Genomic DNA, 7,009 nt, shown 5'->3' on the forward strand with positions numbered 1-7,009 from the left:
AGCCTAGGTGGCAATGAGATCCCTTCTCTTAAAAGAAAAGACCTACTGAGGACACAGCTTCCAGAAAGAGAGAACAGAGTCTCTATAAAAGATTAGGAAACAGAATAGCCTTGGACTTTTCAGCAGAAACTAGAAGACAATGGAGCAAGCCTTCAAAAGTCAGAGGGAAAAATATTTCCAGTTTAGAAATGTATACCTGGTCAAACTATCTGATTAAATGTGAGGCACTTTTAGAAATGCAAGGTCTTAAGATTTCACCTCAAACACATCCTCTTAGAAAAGTATAGGTATATATGTGGCCAGGCGTGGTGGCTCACGCCTGTAATTCCAGCACTTGGGGAGGCCAAGGTGGTTGGATCACCTGAGGTCAGGAATTTGAGACTAGCCTGGCCAACATGGAGAAACCCCATCTCTACTAGAAATACAAAAATTAGCCAGACATGGTGGCACGCACCTGTAGTCCCAGCTACTTGGGAGGCTGAGGCAGGAGAATTGCTTGAACCTGGGAGGTGGAGGCTGCAATGAGAGGAGGTCACACCACTGCATTCCAGACTGGGCAACAGGGGAGACTCCGTCTCAAAAAATAAAATAAAATAAATAAATAGGTAAATAAAAAATAAAACAAAAAGAAAGCTATGGGTATATGTTCCCCCAAATAAGGCAGTCAACCCAGAAGGGGAGGACATGGGATCTAGCAAGTGAGGGGTTCGACCCAGGAGAAAAGTGCAGAACAGTCTCCAGGTGACAACCAGGGCAGCTGGCCTTGTCATCAAGCAGTCCAGGACACAGCAGTCAGAAATCCGAAGGGAATTCTTCAAGAGGAGTAAGTTGGTAGAATACAGTAGCCCCCATTATCCTCGGGGATGCGTTCCAATACCCCTAGTGGAACCTGATTACCGTCAATCAGAACACGTTTCTGTTCGTGTCTAGCACCCACAAATTTAATGCCTTTTCCATCATTACTAAGCATTCATCACACACAGGTGTTGTAACTTTTGTAGCTTGAGGTGCAACAGCAAAACTAGCACAAATTTCTTTCCTTCTTCACAATTTCATGAATAGAATCATTCTTACTGTAGAGCTTAGCAACCACAGCACACAATTTTGTTTTTTAAATTTTCTTATTAAGTCAAGTACTTTCACCTTTCTACTTAAAGGAAGTACTTTACAGCTTCCCTTTAGCATATCGGAATCACCAGCAACACTCCTCTTGCACTTTGGGGCCTGTAATGAAGTAAAATAAGGATTACTTGAACAGAAGCACTGCGATCCTGCGACAGTTAATGTAGTAACTGGGGCGGCTGCTGAGTGACTGATGGGAGAGTAGTGTCTACAGCGCGGATCCACTGGACAAAGGGATGATTCACATTCCAGGTGGGACGAAGCCAGACAGCACAAGATTTCATCGTGCCACTCGGAATAGCACGCCACTGAAAACTTACAAATTGTTTATTTCTGGAATTTTCCATTTAAAATTTTTGGACCATGGTTGACCTCAAGTAAATAAATCTGCGGAAAGTGAAACTTTGGATAAGTGGGGATTACTGTATTGAATGTGGTGATTGTAGTAGGAGGAGATTTACACAAATGAGGGAGAGTTTAGGGAGGAAGGAGAGATAAATACATAGAAAACTAAGAAAGAAACAAAGCAATAAAGCAAAATATAACAATTATTAATTCCAGGGAAAACACAAAGGCATGCAGGAAAAAAGTATTAATCATGGCACACTACAAATAGCATTTACTTTATTATGATGACATAGAAATATTTTCGGAATATGACACCAAATGCACAGACAACAAAAGAGAAAATAGATTAAACTACATCAAAATTGAAAAATTCTGTGTATTAAAGGACAGAATCAATAGAGTGAAAAGGCTGCCAATGGGATGGGAGAAAATATTAACCCCTGATAAGGGGTTAATAGCTAAAATATATAAGAATTCCTACAACTCAACAACAAAAAACTAAACAGCCCAGTTGAAGAATGGGCAAAGGACTTTAATAGACATTTCTCCAAAGAACATATACAAATGGCCAACAAGCATATGAAAATATGCTCAGTATCACTAATTATCAAGGAAATGCAAATTAAAACCTCAATGAGAAAAAAACCTCACATTCGTTAGGATCTGTGTTAAAACAAGCAAACAAAAGCAGAAAATAACAAGTTTGGGCCAGGACGAGGAGAAACTGGAATTCTTACACATTGTTGGTAGGGACATAAAATGATACAACTGCTATGGAAAACACTATGGTGGTTCCTCAAAAAATAAAAACTAGAATCACAGTATGATCCAGCAATTCCACTTCTGAGTATATTCAAAAGAACTGAAGGCAAGGACTTGAAGAGATATGTGTACACTCATGTTTATATCAGCATAATACACAGTAGCTAAAATGTGGAACCAACCCAACTGTCCCGTGATGGATGAATGAAGAAAGAAAATGTGGAATAAACATACAATGGAGTATTCTAATCCTTAAAAAGGAAGGAAATTGTGACATGCGCTACAACATGGATGAACCTTGACACTGTTATGCTAAGTGAAATAAGTCACTCACAAAAGGATAAATATTGTATGATTCCACTTACGTGAGGTGCCTAGAGTAGCCAAATTCATAAATACAGGAAGTAGAATGGTGGTTTCTGGGGCTGGCAGGGAGGAAGGAAGGGGATTTTGAGGTGCCTCACGCTTATACTCCCAGCACTTTGGGAGGCTGAGGCAGGTGGATAGCCTGAGCTCAGGAGCTCAAGACCAACCTGGGCAACATGGCGAAACTCTGTCTCTTTAAAAAGACTTTAAAAAAAATTAGCTGGGTGTGGTGGTGTGCATCTGTAGTCCCAGCTACTTAGGAGGCTGAGGTGGAAGGATTGCTTGAGCCTGGGGCTGGTGGAGGGTTGGGGTGGGCGGAGATTGCAGTGAGCTGAGATGGCACCGCTGCACCCCAGCCTGGGTGACACAGAGAGACGCTGTCTCAACCAATCAGTCAATCAATAAAAATATAAAAAACAATTTTAAAAATAAAAACTAACCCAAAATAAAAGCAAACAGAAAAGTACTGAGTCTGCCCCCGAAGGCCATGTGACTCAGGGCCTGAGCCACCTGCAAGTCACCTTGAGGAATGCCTGTCATCATGGGCAGAGTGATCAGGGCTCCTGCCCTCTAACAGTCCTGGAATAAACAGGGAGCTCAGAGCTGACGGCCCTTAGAGAAAAGAGACATATCTGGGTGCATAGAGGCCCATTGTTTATGTGAATAGCCACACATTTATTTTAATATGTATTGGAAAAATATAATGAGCATATCAAGCCTGTGATTTCACGGAGATTATTGCTTAGAATCAAGCTAAATCTACTAAGTGAAAGGATTTAAGGGGAACCCTGGGATGACAGTAGCAGGTAAGGGGAAATAGAGAAAGTCACTCAAGCAGATGGGAATGGCTGCAGTTACGGGAAATACTGACCTAGTTCAGCCCCTCAGGTTAGGGATGGACACCCCAGGCCTAGAGAGGGAGAAGGACCCACTCAGTCTCCTACATAAGGCAGTGGAGGAGGAGGCAGTTGTGAGCCCATCCTCCTGAAAGCACACGGCCAGGAGGCTAGAAACTGAGGCTGGGTCTGTCCTGTTATTCTATGAACCCCTGACCCACCTTCATCCTCTTCTTTCCTTGCAAAATGAAGGGATTCTGCAGCTAACAGCAATAACGTAGCTAATATTAATGGTAACTGTAGATAATTCTTGTGGAGTTCTTACTTACTATGTGGCAGAAACAACCACAATGGCAATAATAATAGCAATGACTTATAGTGTACTTAAGTTCTTAGAAGGGTTTTTAGTACATAGTACACACTATATAAGTGTATACATAGTTGGCCCTCTCTATCCATGGGTTCCGAATCCTGGATTCACTCAATTTCAGATCAGAAATATTCAGGAAAAAATAATTGCATCTGTACTGAACACGTACAGGCTTTTTATCCTTGTCATTATTCCCTGAACAATACAATGTAACAACTATTTACATAGCATTTACATTGCAGAGGTATTATAAATAATCTAGAGATGATGTAAAGTATATTGGAGGATGTATATACATTATATGCAAATACTGCATCATTTTCTATCAAGCACTTGAGCATCTGAGGATTTTGGGATCTGCAGGAGGTCCTGGAACCAGTCCCCCACGGATACAGAGGGAGGACTGTATTAATTCATCCTCACAAATCCTACGACAGTGTGTGGCAGCCAGCCTCCAAGACATCCCCCAGATAGACCTCCTGGGAGTCACACTCCTACGTAGTTCCCTTCCACATAGAATAGAGCTGACCTATGTAACCAACAGGATATTGCAGAGATGAGGGAGCATGACTTCCATGGTCAGGTCATACAAGACATTGTGACTTCATTGCTTTCTCTTTCTTTGATCAGTCTCCCTAGGGAAAGCCAGCTATGTCATGTGGACACTCATGCAGTCCTCTGGAGTGAGCCACATGGTGAAAAATGGAGTCCTCCTACCACCAGCCAAAAGGGACTTGCCAGCCTTGTGAGTGAGCAGGCCCAGACACTCTAGCCCCAGTTAAACCTTTGGAGGACTGTGGCCTCACCAACATCTTGACTGCAACTTCATGACAGACCCAGAGGTACACCCATGCAACTAGGCTGCTCCCCAATTCCTGGCCCACAGACACCATGAGAGATAATAAATGTTTATTTCTGTTGGAAACTGCTAAGTTTTGGGGTAATGTGTTTTGCAGCAAGAGGTAATTGATAGCATTAGGAAACATTAGCTAATGCTATCAATGTTTTGCAGATGAGGGAATTGAGGCATAAAAGTAACTTTCCCCAGGTCGCACAGGTAACAAGTGGTTTAAACCATGGCAGTTTGGACCTATGTAGAGTTCAGTAATAAATTAGAATCTCTCTTTCACAGGAATCAGGACACTTTGCCTGCTCAGAGGGAGAGAGGGAAAGAGACAGACACAAACACAGAGAGACAGTGACACGGAGAAGTGCGCCATGGGCTCACAGTACCATGTGAACGACTGGGGCTGCACTTGCGTAAAGCGAAGGCAGTGGAGAAGTGAAGTGAAGTGTAAGTGAAGTGGAAAGTGAAGGACGGTGGAGAGCACCCTTGCCCTTGCAGCTTGGCTATGATTGGCTTGGGGCTGCTGGTCTCTGACCCTGGCTGGGCTGGTGACACAGCCTAAGCTACCTGGGGTGGGGGGGAATCTGACGCCCCTGTGCGGACCCCTCCCTGGCTCCTGTCCCCCTGTGCTGACATTGTGCGTCCCAGGCTCTCTCTGCCTCCAGACCAGAGCTCCTCCATGGAAGAGGTGGAGTCTTATTCATCTGTGTCCCTTGCCTAGCACAAGGCCTGCCAGAGCAGGCTGGGCCAGGTGAGCACAGAAGGCCCTCTGGCCCTGGCCCCAGAGAGGCATCATCAGTGGGGACGGAGTGAGAACCAGGATGATCCTGTTTCTGACTGGAGGAGCTCCCATTGGATGGATGAGCCAACAACGACAGTCCAGTGTGATCAGGGAGATTGGGACACACAGTGCCATGGGGGCCCAGAGGAGCAGGGAGGATCTCTTTGGGGGAGACTAGAAGGCTTCCCAGAGGGGGAGGCATTTGAAGTGAGGCCCAAATAGTAAACAGAAGCCAACACATGCAGGTGTGTTTTAGGCAGAGGTCACGGCCTAGCAGAGAGCACAGCCTGGCGAAGGTCTGAAGCTCCAGTTCCTAGGGGTAGAGTGAAAGAGTAGAGCGTGCAGAGAGTAGGCTGCTGGGGCTCCCATGGCTCTGGAGGCCAACATGGGACTTGGGAGTGGCAGGGCACCATGCTGACAGCAGGTGAAATGTCACCTACATCTGTCTCATGGGGAATTCATTACATTTGGGGTTGGGTTTGGGAGTTTTCTTTGGAAACCCAGGGTAGGGAGGATCTGTAAGCTTGAGTCAGTCCAGGATGGAGAGGGAGGGTAGGGGAGGACCGGAAGTCACCTGGGCGGCAGAAGTTTTACCAGGACCTCAGTGTCCATTTGGTGTCTTGTGTTCTTGTGTGTTTCAAGGACTAAGCTTTCTCCCTTTGCCCCTCACAGAAATTAACCAGTCTATGTGCCCTGAAAAATTCCCACCCTCTGGGTTTGCACACTGGCTCAGTCACTTACTAGCTGTGTGACCTCTCTGCTGCTTAGTTTACCCATCTGTAAAATGGGATAAACACAAAACCTGCCTCATAAAGATACTGTAAGGATTAAACAGGGAAAAGAATGTAAAACATTTAGAATGGGGCCTGATCCCCAGCAAGTATAAAATAAATATTGGCTATTGTTATTATCTTAAGTGGTTTTCTTTTAACTTTTTCAAGTAAAGATAACTTACCTAACGCTTGTTATGTGTCAATCCTTGTATTTATCCTCTGAAGACAAAGATGAGGAAGACATAGTTCTCCTAGGGGTACAAAAGCCTTCAATAAAGGCAGAAACAAGCATTGGTCAAATGTGCCCTGTGCCAAGAATCCAGGAATGCAGGAGAGCGGGCTCCTGTCCTCCGGCAGCTCGCAGAGTGACGAGGGAGACAATTGCATAAGCAGACTGTGGCAACACAGGGTGGTCAGGGCTGTGACAAAGGGAAACCCAGGGACTGCAGGAGCCCAGGGAAGTGGCCCAAAGTGGGTAGAGGCTGAGAGGAGCCAGGAGAACCTCTGCTGGGGGGCTGTTGAGAGACAAAGAGTTGCCCACTTTGGCGACCAGCTGTGTGTGTTAATAGTGTGCACAAGGACTCCCCTGGTGAGGTCGGGGGATGCCTGGGCTCAGTCTTGATTCTGGGTATTGGAAAGCCATCAGGGGCTTGTGAACAGGGATTTGCGTTTGAATAACAGTAACAATAACTAACATTTCTCATGTAGCTACTACATACTGTATCATGTGCATGCACAATCTCATCTCATATCCTTACCCTATGAGGTGAGTACTGCCACCTTTTTCCTTTTTTACATTTAGAG

At 44.9% G+C, this 7,009-nt stretch overlaps 1 long non-coding RNA gene across 2 annotated transcripts in view; it reads right to left on the reverse strand.

Moving 5' to 3' along the window:
- Nucleotides 1–637: 637 nt before the first annotated feature.
- The window catches only part of LOC111522760, an 8,817-nt gene continuing 2,445 nt past the window's right edge, over nt 638–7,009 (reverse strand). For both annotated transcript variants that reach the window (XR_002725317.1, XR_002725316.1), the window contains 2 exons: nt 6,388–6,472; nt 638–1,224 (listed from right to left, as the gene is read on the reverse strand). This is a non-coding gene — a long non-coding RNA (uncharacterized LOC111522760). The remainder of the gene's footprint in view (nt 1,225–6,387; nt 6,473–7,009) is intronic.

The sequence above is a fragment of the Piliocolobus tephrosceles genome, chromosome 1 (genome assembly GCF_002776525.5).
Source record: "Piliocolobus tephrosceles isolate RC106 chromosome 1, ASM277652v3, whole genome shotgun sequence".
Lineage (NCBI taxonomy): Eukaryota > Metazoa > Chordata > Mammalia > Primates > Cercopithecidae > Piliocolobus > Piliocolobus tephrosceles.